The 12,189-nt window shown below is 41.6% G+C and overlaps 1 protein-coding gene across 1 annotated transcript in view; it reads left to right on the forward strand.

Moving 5' to 3' along the window:
- Nucleotides 1-12,189, forward strand: part of dntt (deoxynucleotidyltransferase, terminal) — an 86,258-nt gene that overhangs the window by 52,560 nt on the left and 21,509 nt on the right. The window lies entirely within an intron of this gene.

Raw genomic sequence — 12,189 nt, forward strand, 5'->3', positions numbered from 1 at the left:
AACTCATTGATCCAGAGTAAAAGATACCTCAACATATATAATAAAATGTGGTTCAGACATTTAAAATTATGACATAATTATAATGTATATACATTTACCAAATTTCTATATCATATTTTAAAAGTTATTACTGCAAATTTATGATTGCAAAATGATATCAGCTAAACAAGATATCAGTTGGGTTTTATTGAGTATAACTTCATACGTTTATACCGGAACATACTGTGGCTACCACTTCAGCAAAAACATGAGAATCTGCATGAAATTGCCAAATGTTTAATTTATTCACCCGTAATGAGACAGCCAGAATGTTTGGTGAGTTACTGCAGATTGTATTTTTTCTCATAAACTCTAATTTGCTGCTTCGTTTGGCTTGAGAAGCTTCCTTTCTGTGTGTGTTCACTACGGAGACATTTCAATTTGTGGGGGTGGGGTTTTCTTTTTTGTTCCACCTTGCTTTTGAATATAATCACCTGTGTATTTTGTGTTGTTTATATATTTATATATTTTTGTATACAGAAGTCTTTCTTAAGATATCTTAAAGTGGTGGGCTGGATAATCCAAATATTTTGCTGTATAGGTATTCTTGGCTCTTGGAGCACCAAAGCCAAGTGCTATCTAGTTCCAGTATATTAAAGAGGAAGCAGACATCTTTACAGCCGATATCTCCCAATCTCAGCAACTCACATCAAAAGAATCTATATGGATGAATAGCTCTAGAGGTAAGAGGTAAAATATGCGTTTTTTGATTTCGGGGTGAACCGTCCCTTTAAGGTCCAAGCTTGTCTGCATTTCATTTTGTTGTTGCTATTTTTAATTCAGTGAGCTAGGTAGCTTATAATTCTGAGAGAAAAAGACTAAAGACTTGCAGCAAACCAACCACCTCCTCATGAACGTTCGTGCAAACATAACTTCTGGTTAATATGACTTTAAAAGTTCAGTTTGAGTATTTTCCTCACTATGTGGGTCTGTTGCTCAGCGAGAGTCATTTATGAAGAGGGGAAGGTTAACTGATACTGTACTAAGAAGACAAACTTGATTTTCAAATCTCACTTGTTGCTAATATTTATCCACTGTAATTTGTTCAAACACATTCAAAAATGAGCTGACTAGCTAATGGCAGCTACAGTCAGCATGATGATGATATGCTGCCTCCCATCTGTCCAGAATAAGAGTTTAGCAGGTGGCCAATTCATACAAATTGCTTCTTTAAACCGGCCTATTCTGAGGGAGGATGAAAGCAAAATGTTTTCTTAAGTTACAACCAGTGGAAACTTTAAAACTAGGTCCATCAGCAGTGAGTGCAAAGGCCATCTCAAGTGTTTTCAACAGAGTTTAAACTGTCAGGTGGGATTTGCTGCATCATCTCCCTCTGAGTGTGTGCGTATGAATCTGGGGAGTGAATTATTTTCAAAGCTTAGATCCGCAAAGGTTTTTTGGAAAGATCAGGGCCGACGTGTTGGAATACCAGAGCACGAGAAAAACGTCGACAGATCTGAAATTATTTGGTGCAATATGTGTTTCCACTCTGAGTGAGCAGAAAGGTGATACTGAAGCGAGAACAACATTTTTAATTATAGCACAGTGCTTAGTGGGAAGTGGGCAGGGTTGCGGGTTGGATGCGCTGCAGTGCTCCATCACACACACTCACAAACAGATGCCTCATACTGTATATATGAGTACTTGAGCGGACAAAACACAGCTTCACTTTTTAAATATATGAAAGCGCAGGCTTGTTAATGTCAACATAATTGCATTTGGGAGTTCAAGGTTCATTTACACATTCCCAAATTAAATAAACAACATCTTACCTTATAGAGTGGCCAATGGCTAACAGGAAAGAAGAGGAAATCTATTTAGACATGCAATTAGCACTTAACTCTTTGTCTGGCAACATAGGAAGAGTAAATCAGATTTTATGAAGCATCTTTCCTTTGTTGCAATCATGACTTTAATTGGCTTCAGAGGGATAAAACAGTGGGGATGTGCGTTTTCATCCAGGAGTTCAAAGTGTTATGCGGAGGAGGTAATGATCCAATGTTAAGACAGGCTGTCGTAACTGACAACTCATGACAAAGTCAAACCACCAGTTGTGGCACTTGAGACATTTTCAGCCATGCAGAGAAGTCATTTTCAACATGTGACAATCAGCTTTGACAACAGGTGTGAAGAGCTCGCAGGCAGCGGTGACAGGTGGCAGCGATTTTTACATTTTCCACGCAGAGAGCAACAACTCAGGGAGTATGATTGTCAGGTAATGAATTTGAATATTTCTAATTAATATATCTAGCTGAGAGTCAAGAACAGACAAGTAGGCACGTTTGTGTTGAACTACCTTTTGTGTTCTTGCCATATCTTTCAAATCACGTCTTTAATTCATTTATTAAGCAAAGACTCGTTCCTGCTCCTCAAATGAATGTGAAGCATTTCCCTTTTCATCATTATATATTTAAATGTCTTTTGGATCGTTTTGGGCCGTTGGTTAGATAGAGTAAGCATTTAGAAGACATCACCTCGCACGCTCACACAAATCTGGCATTTTTTTTTAGACTTAATGATTAATCAATATCTTCAGCCATGCAGAGAAGTCATTTTCCCCGTGTGACAATCAGTTTTGACAGCAGGCGTGATGAGCACGGAGGCAGGGGTAACAGGTGGAAGCCTTTTTTTTCTCCTTTTTTACATTTTCCACTCAGAGAGCAACAAGTGGAGGAGTTTCAATATCGTGTAACAAAAATTGGATTTTGCTAACGGAAACCTGACAAACACAAGTTTGTTTGAAACCTGTTGATCAATGAAGCCACTTGCAGTGTTTGTATAAATCCGAGTCATTTGTAAGTCGTACATCAGCCGAAATTGCACAACCTCAGCTCTCTTTTATCTGCACGACTCTCTGATTTACAGCTTTCAGACAGTGAGATACACTCCTGCAAGCACAAGTGCGTGAGTGTAAACTTAAAGAAGATTGACAGGACTCTTCAGCTGAAGGACTCAATTATTCAGCAGGGAAAAGTTTATAGTACTGACAAGACGACAACGAAAATTCCAGGCAACCATCCATCTTTGTGACAGGCATCTCCGAAGCTTGTGTTTATCCTATCCTTGCGACTATTCATTGCATCCTGTAAAGGAGCCCCAGCTCATTTCCAATGCATAAGGCAGAGTGTTTGAGCAGAGCGGAGCGGGACAAGGGTGTACGGCGTATCAGCGCACGGATCGACAGGGGAGACACCCTGTCACCGCGATGTCCCATCAGCTGCTCCCCGGGGACAGAGGTCAGAGTCAGCGGGATCACTGGGTGGCAGCTTCCTGACAGATATTATACACAACCAGCCAACTCAGATGGTGTTTATTCAAATGCAAGGGCAGAACCAGGCTTGCTGACAGTGCAGCCATCCGTGCACTGGAGTGGACAGGGGGAAATCACACACAAAGACCCACACACACACACACACACACACAGACGCACAAGCATCCTCATCGAAAACCTTTGCATGTGTTTGCAGGAGTCTGATGAGGTAAGAAGGTGCATCAAGCACTTTGAGGAAAAGTCGATTCTATAAAGTGAGAAGGTTGAGGAAATGAGACTACAACAGGAGATTTACAGCAGACTACTATCAGCCCCGTCGGAGATTTAAAAGTGCAGCGAGAGGCCAAACTATTTATGCGCGCACACTCGCTCACTTAAGCAGCGCCATCACTTCCCAAGCTAGTTTCAAGGTCAGCAGAAAGCTTAACGGGGTTCACTCAGACAGAGTCGCACAACAGCGTGACCCGTTTTTCACTCTCCGCTCCACATCACAGCTGTAATTAACGTAATGAAGATCAATTAACTGTCCCGGCGTCAGTCCTGTCAGCGCCTGCACACGACGCTGACTGTTCCCTCTGTTCCCCCTCGATGTTCGCCGTGGGCAGGAGAGGAGGAGCGTCCCCCCTTTTTGCCCGCACTCATCGGCGTTAATTGGTTCGACGTATGGCTGAGGACGGCGCGATAATAGCGCTTTCATCTTTTCCGAGTCCCTTGTAATTGGCCAGTGTTTTTGGAGAGATTTGCCGCTGCTCACGTGACTTGTGTCAGAGAAGCAGGGGGAACGATGAGGACTGATGTCTGATTAGAGGGGAGACAACCCAACTAAGGACCAAAGGCGGTCATTTGGAGGACTTTAATCTCGTGGGCTTCAGAGAGGCTCTCGACGGATACAAGCTGATCTCCGTCTTATTATAAAATACTTAAAAAAAGATTAGAGGGTTATACTCAAGCTAATGATCTCCTCCCAATTAAGAAGAGGCTCAGGGGGATCCTGGAATCGTCGTGGGAGGGGACTTGTCAACTGTCACACAGGGACACAGTGACTCATGCTCAGCAAACATGTTTCCAGTTTGAAGCATTTACTGTCATTCAGGTGAAAATGATGTCATTTGAACATAGGTGACACCGAGGGAACAGCAGTGAAATGGCTGAAAGTGCAGGTTGTGGTCCATAGTGGGAGCATTATCCAAACCAATTACAGGGAATGACCCCGCAACGCAAGGCTTTACGGGTATCAGGAGATGGGTGTTGACAGCTGGAGTTCCTCGTGCTCATAAAGCCTCGCATAACAAAATGAACAGACCATAACCTGTGTTGGAATATGGGCTCCTTGAAGAAAAACACAGCTATATTGACATGCTAAGCTACGTCTGTTTCGCCTCCACAATTTTCCCTTCTGATTTCTGCCTGCTGCTAAATCCTCCAAACTGGCAGGATGACAGATTACCAAAACTGTAGCCCCCTGTTTTACCAGGCAGTACGAGGAAAAAAGGAGCCCCAAGAAGGAAGTAAATCACCAGCTGAAGGTCCATTTTGCGTTTTCACTTTATCGGAAGAACCATTAAGATGAGGCCATTTGTCAGAGGGGCAGTTTTCACACCCAACGACAACAACAGAGTCGTGGTATTGTTCTTTGTAGTTAACTGTTATTCAGTTGTCACATACAGAAGTGGACAGAGATTGAAAACACCAGATTGCCAGCCTGTGAAGGAGCAATTATCAAGTGTGTTATGCATGTTTTATCTATTTCTGCTTTAATATTTGAATGAGCATTAACAGAAATGTTCCAGCCAGTGTTAAAATAATTGGTTTATTAATTGTTGTTGATTTACCATGAATAAATCTTGAGCAGTTTTGTCATTCCTGATATTTGAGCTCATTTATTAAGGAAAAGGGCCAAAAGTTCTCTGGTTACAGCTTCTGAGATGTGAAGGTTTCGGATTGTTGTTGCTTACTGTATCTACAAGTTAGCTCTGCTGGGAGCACTGCCTGTGGGCAGTGGAAATGAGCTTAGCAGCCTCTGAGGACATCATGAGAGAGGTAAAAACCGAAGAGGGCGTTGATGGAGGAAGCTAAGGAGAGAAAAAGAGACGGTGACCAATTAAGAGGCAAGACACAAGAGTTTCAGACGGGCTTTTGGTTGTTGGCGACATCTTTGCTAAATAAAAGGCTGCACGACAGACGCAAAGCTGGACTTGGTGACTACTAAGTAATATTAACTGGCTTGTATGTCTTGTGTTTTTGCACTAGCTTGATGTTTGGTTATGTTAGCAAACGTGCTGCTAGTTTAATGATCATAAGTCAAGTCTGCCGATTTGAAGGTTTAGCTGGTAATGTTAGCATGTAATAGCCAGGTGTTATCTTCTCCGGGTCATGTTAACGTTAGCTTGGTGTGCTGTTACTCTTCTGAGTTGTATGCAACGCTTGTGCAAACAAATGCCTGAGCCTGCATGTTTACTTCAAGACAGATGTGTGAAGAAAAAAGTGTTTTGTTTGTAGTTAGCATGTAGCGTTACGTTACAGCTGACAAATTGTTACGGAAACCAGGGATTTTACGACAGTTGTGTTAAGTTGACCCCTTGTTGAGTTCACACTCTTAACAAATAGGGGGCTGCCAACTGTAACAACAGTTAGCTAGTTAGCTCAATTAGCCCCGCAGCTAGCAGTCCGGACTGGGAGTTCGGTACACCAGAGAAGTGTTGTACTTCTAGTGTCTTAGACCGGTAGCACATGGCCTTTAGCTCAAGACGCGTCAGAGCTAGCTGGATAGCATGCTAAATTTAGTATATATCTTTGCAACATATAACGTCAGAGCTGTTCTTCACATTCTGTAGATAATTTTAGTTGATTTTTGAAGGATTCAAACAAAATTCTTACATGCTGCAACTATAAGTTGTTGAACTTGTTTGCAAACGGTTGCTTATACACACATCCAGCAACATAATGAGTCATCTGCAGTCGTGTTACTCTTTTAGCTCTCTTTATTTGGCTCTACCAACTCCTGCGAGAATTGTTTGATCCTTTAGCTGCTAATTGCTCCCATAATGTTCACCAGCTAGTCCTGAACTGCACCTGCCTGCTGTTTGGTGCTGAGCAGGTAGTGTACAGCTGCCTGCTGTGGCTGGGAATGACGCTGTGTGAAATACACGTTCGGGTGATAATTCATTATGTGTTCACCACTATGAGTTACCCCATAAGGCACAATACCAGGAATCTGGAACTGAAGCAGCTAAATATATTTCAGTCATCGTTCATTTTATTATTCACACCTGTGCTTTTATTTTCCTACTGTGATGAGTCGAAATCTCTCAAGTGAAAATGACCTTCACCTTCATCGTTTCTGGGCCATCAGAACGCACCAACTCTGAGGAGACTTTTTGTGGCTCAGGATCCAGATTCAGATCGTGGTTTTCCTGGAAAGGTTGCTGCTGTGGGAATTTGCTATAAGCCACTCAGTCCGATGGGTTCAGCTGTAATTGGTCACTGCCAAAGGAAATGTCCCAAACACCAAATTGCAACCAGGACATCTTTTGCACCCTGATGTGATCGATATGACTGCACCTCCATGTGTCAGGTTTGGGTTGGGACACCCTGCTAGCAATAACTGACATCCAGGCGTCCTCTGGAAATACTCTGCTGACTTGTAGTGCCACAGGCGCTTACAACCAGCATCAGCACCAGCCACCGCAGTTGAATTTTAACTGAAGTGCAGGTCTGAGGGAGGGGTGTCGGCCGGGGGATAGGTGGGTCTCTCTATGTGTCTGCCTGTCTGTGTGTGTGCCCTTTGCTGTAAGTCTGAAGGTTTGTGATAATTAATATGTGTAGTGGGCTTGATGAATGAGGACAGGTGGAGGATTTCATCATGCCTAGACAGACTGACTCCCTCCCCGGGCAGGAGGGATCCATGACCTGCCCAACACCTCGAAAAAAACGCACCCCTCTATGTGTGGCAGGATCTACCCTTGAAACTCTCTCTATGTGGTTGTGTGTGTGTGTGTGTGTGTGTGTGTGTGTGTGTGTGTGCGTGTGCATGCGTGCGCGTGTGTGTGTGTGAATACTCACTGGTGCGGCTCAGGTGATCCCAAACCAATGTACACCTGGTAAAAATGTGTTCATGTAAATGCAATTCCTTGTCGTTTGTCCTGCCTATTTATGCATACTTTCACATACACCGTGCGTAAAGTGCGCTCTATAATGTGAGTGTGTGCGTGTGTGTGTGAGTGTATCAGTATGTGTCTTTCTCAGAGGGTAATTACTCTATGTCATCTGTAGGAGTGTGATTAATGAGCTTCTGGTCAAAAGGCTGTGAGCATAGATGTCCTGGCTTCGGCCCTGAAGCACAGTTACTGATATAAGAGGACCATTCATATTCTCTCTATACCTGACACCCCTGTGGCGCTACACCGCACTCTAATGTGCTGTTCAAGTAACTTAGTGTTATCCAAACTACAGCATTTTCCCAGTTTAATATAAGTTATGAACAATAAGAAACTCTCAATGCTGAGTGATAAAATCTTCTGTAGACTTAAATAAAAATGACATTGTTTTATTGCACTTAAAGGTGCACTATATAGTTTTGGCGAAGGAATTTAAAAAGAAACAGGTTCCTGTTTCAGTGTCAAGTGCCCAGTAAAAAGCTGGAATTGACCAGTCTTAAAACTTAAGAATAGAAACAGAAGGTCTGTCTTGGGTTAACAGTATTACAAATCACTCTTTAAGCCGATACAGTCTAACCACTGAGAAGACTGCAGAGGCACCGTTGCGTTTCAATAATGGTCTCAGATCTCTCGATCTTCTCCTCTGTCATGCACGACTGTGGGGACATCACAGTTTTAACGGAAGTTTGAATCATTTAATGCTCCTTCTTTTGAGGTCGAACGTATTTAAAATGTAGATAATGTATTTGGTGTCTGAATTATACTGTTTTAATTATATGATAAAATAGTGATTATTGAAGGAAAAAGAAAAAAAAAACATAAATTTAACTCAATTCCACACTCATGAACGGTGGTGTACATAAATCAGCGCCTGTATTTATCTAACTTGGAAGAATTGCTTTAAAAAGCCAACTTACAACACAACAAAAAAAATATCTAAGCTGATTTTCAGCAGTAACAAAAATGTATGAAATGACTGACTCCTACATGTACTGACAACAAAGCGTAGCAACAAAAGCTAAGAGCAGCTCTGATTGATCGAGATGAATACTCCGGGCAGGAAGAGCTAATCAGATACAAAGATTGATCCTAAACCCACCTATTCTTTAACAAAAAACACTATTTTTAAACAAAAACATTATTTATTCTTATCAGACAAATAATGGGCTAAAACTATTCATATTGCTTGATCTAACATTCATTCATCATGACCTGTGATATCTTTATACCGTCACTCCAAAGCAGACGGTGCATGCTCTCCTGTTACTGTGCTGCAGACATAGAAACAGACTGCACTTATTGCAAGTGAAAATACATGGCTGGAGGACTCCTTCATTTAAAATAGGCCATATGAAATTTAATAGAAGCTTTTATTTTGTAAAGTAAAAGGGAAGATAAATTCAGGCTGGGACCAAACAGATTTAAAGCCAAATTTATTTGAATGTGTAATATTTTATTTAATATTGTTCACATCAACTAACCTCAAAATGTTAATAAAAACTGTAATGAAAATTATTGTCTAAACCCACAAAGTTTGTGTACGTATGAAAAATGTTTAATTTTTACAACAAAAATGAAAGCCATCAGAAAAATGCTAAGCACGCTGTAATCACATAAACACTCTTCACATGAAAACAAGCTAAGTTCAAACACATTTATTTGGTTTCAGACTCCTGCGGGTTTTTTCTTTTATGTGTATAAATGGGCCAATCTGTCAGAGCTTTAAATTTTATGCACAAACAGCATCATGAAGGTCCACAGGAGATTCCTTTTTAAATTTTTAAAAAACCTATAACTAAATGAACATCGTTCCACAGATTGCTCTCCCAATTTTCCTTGACAAGGATACCATGTCTAATTTAATGTGATCACAAAGTGAAGACGGTTCTCTCGGCTCCACCACCACTTCCTCTCTGCGTCCGTCCGCCGGGGTAACAGCTGAATTTAATACGAAGCTCACTGTCAAATTACGATATCTTAGATGTAGAGTGCTCACAGCTCTTTTCGACCCCCCACCCTCCTCCACCCTCTGAGCAGTGGATGAGTGGACAATAACAGGGCAATTGCACTGGGCTTTGGGGAGCGGCGGTTTTTCGAATGCTCCCCCGGCCGGCTGCCTGGTGCTCACACAGGCTGTGTTTGCAGTGCCGCCTGGAAGGAGGCCCCTCTCAGCGAGCAGAGGAAGGGGGGAAGGAGGTTTAATTTAGCGGATGGTGGCACAGGGACCCTCAGGGCGTCACTGTAAGACACGCGCATACCTGAGCGTACGTTGTGACAGACAAGTGAGCCGAGGAGGGGTGGGGTCTCTGTCCTCTAAACATCCCGGCGGCAGGCTGGGAGAGCTGGGAAATTTGCTGTTTCTAAATGGGGCGATGGGTGGAGCGGGTGGGGGAGGCTGTTCACTTACCACTCACATTTGCAAACGTTTCCTCTCGACCTTGGTGGCACGTCTGTTCTTATGAATTTTAATTAACAGAGGTAGATGAATAGACCTGGTGTGGCTGCTTGAAAGAGCAGGGATACATTGTGATGTTTTTTCTTTTTCAAGGTCACAAGTTGATCCACTTTTTTTCAGCGCTCAGTGCGGCTATTAGCTTTCAATGAATGCCAGCTGTTTTTGTATTGGTTGAATAGTGAAAGTGTCTTTCTATTGCCAATATGAAGAAGAGCTTCACAGTATGGAAAAGACAGGGTTCTGAAGGAAATGCACTTCAACTCACGCAAACTTACAGATATGTACACAGATGGCCTACCCTAACCCTAAACCACACACTCACACTCATTTAAACACTTGATCTAGGGGTGTGCATGGTTTTTCATTTAGATACTTGAGCTTCGATATGATTCAGGGCCGATACATTTTCAATAGAGGGCGATTCAATACGATGGTCTTTTAATAAGTATATCTGATATACTTCATGAAAGACCAGGGAACCCCAAGTATTTCTGTTCCCTACTTTATGGCATGGGGAAAAAAATGGAAGATAAATGTAATTTTTAACCCCCCTGAGGGCAGCAATGAGAATAAAGCCTGGTTGCACTGTCACCGGTGTCCACATTAGTATTGTCTTCTACTCTCCAGTTGTTGCCAATCATGATTATGATTATGACTTTTGCAGTAGACAAAAAGATATACTTGCTGTAGACATCGTCAAGTTGTAGCACGAGAAAGTGCCTGATATCTGAGTCTTTATCTGAGCCCTTATTAACCTTTAGCTCAGCTTCAATCCAATGCTGCTTAGAAAATAGACTACATAAAACAAATTCCTGTTCTCTGCCCACATTTTAAGCAACCAATAGCAATAAAATAAGACATGCACCCATGTCTGCTCTGTCTTCTTGTAATATCCATATAAATTATAACTAAGGAGGGCTGAGTGTTGGTAAAGAAGTGCAAGCCAGAGGGAGAATTTATTTTTTCCTTTGTCTCACATGGGTACAAACAATGTGTAGCATTTCATTAGGCGCACTAAGTGGATTACAAGTTGAAGTGTCGTCACTGTTTATTATTGTTGCGGAAGTGGAGTATTCCAGGAACATTACACTGGTAATTGCTACACTGGGTGTTTCTGTTTTCAGGAGCAGAAATTGATTTCAAGTTTTTTTTTTCCCTTTCTTTCTTTCCTCTTGGCTTCCTCCTGTTTGGAGATGGTCTACTTTATCAGCTACATGTGGTTTGTTTTTCTCTCCGTATTGGATTGTGCTCGCTTTTGCTTTTAACCCTTATTTAGCTACATAAAGGGGTGAAGAACGTAGAGGAGCTGCAGTATGGAGTATAAAGGTGAGACAATGCTGGTGAGACATAAAGAGCATGTGTCAGGCGCAGCCGTCTCAAGTTCAGTTACACCTTTTTACAAAGTCTATAAAAGGTATAAAGGTTTAAGGTGTAAATGCTCGCAGAAAACCTTGTGAATGGAATATACTCAGGCTTTTAGCTGTGATCAGTGTGTTGATGAGGGGCCTCATCATGACAATTGTTAAAGGTGCAATATGTAAGAATCTGCCACTGGGAGCTCGGGGACCAGGGGAGAGTAAGTGCTTAAACTGCTGTGGACAGGTTAGCATGTTAACTTTCGTAGATATTTCTGCAACACAGTCATAGACATCATGAGGTCAAATCTGCTATTTTTTTACCTTCTGTTGATAGTTTTAGTTTATTTTTGATTGTTTTCAACTCAAATTCTTACATATTCCCTTTTAAAAACTAATTATACAAGATGAAGCAGCATACAGTATTAACAGAACGCTTTGGTTTATTCTATCAGAATTAAGCTTGTTATTGTCACTTTAATAGACAGGGATTAATGTCCACGTCAGCATGTCCATTCCCAAGCACTCATTGCTCTAAAGTTGTGATCTGATGAGGGCTAAACACAACAAGCTAACACTAATTAGCTGTGCATTATAACAAGACTGACTGACAGTTTGCAGCAATGCTTTGCCCAGAGGCTTTACTTCAGAACAGCTTTGAGCTAAATGCTCATGTTAGCATGCACATAGATGATTTTAAGAAATACTAATAAGGATCACCATCTTAGTTTAGCGTGTTGGCAAGCTAATATTTGCTAATTAGCACCAAACACAATGAAGAGACTGATGGGAATGTAATTAGTTTTGCAGATAGTTGATCATACAAAGGAAGTATTGGGCATATTAAAAATGGAAGCTGATGATGGGGCTAGATGAAAAGTAACCAGTTATGTGTGTCTGTGAAGTGGCGGA

Source organism: Pagrus major, chromosome 15 (assembly GCF_040436345.1).
Source record: "Pagrus major chromosome 15, Pma_NU_1.0".
In the NCBI taxonomy this organism is placed as follows: domain Eukaryota; kingdom Metazoa; phylum Chordata; class Actinopteri; order Spariformes; family Sparidae; genus Pagrus; species Pagrus major.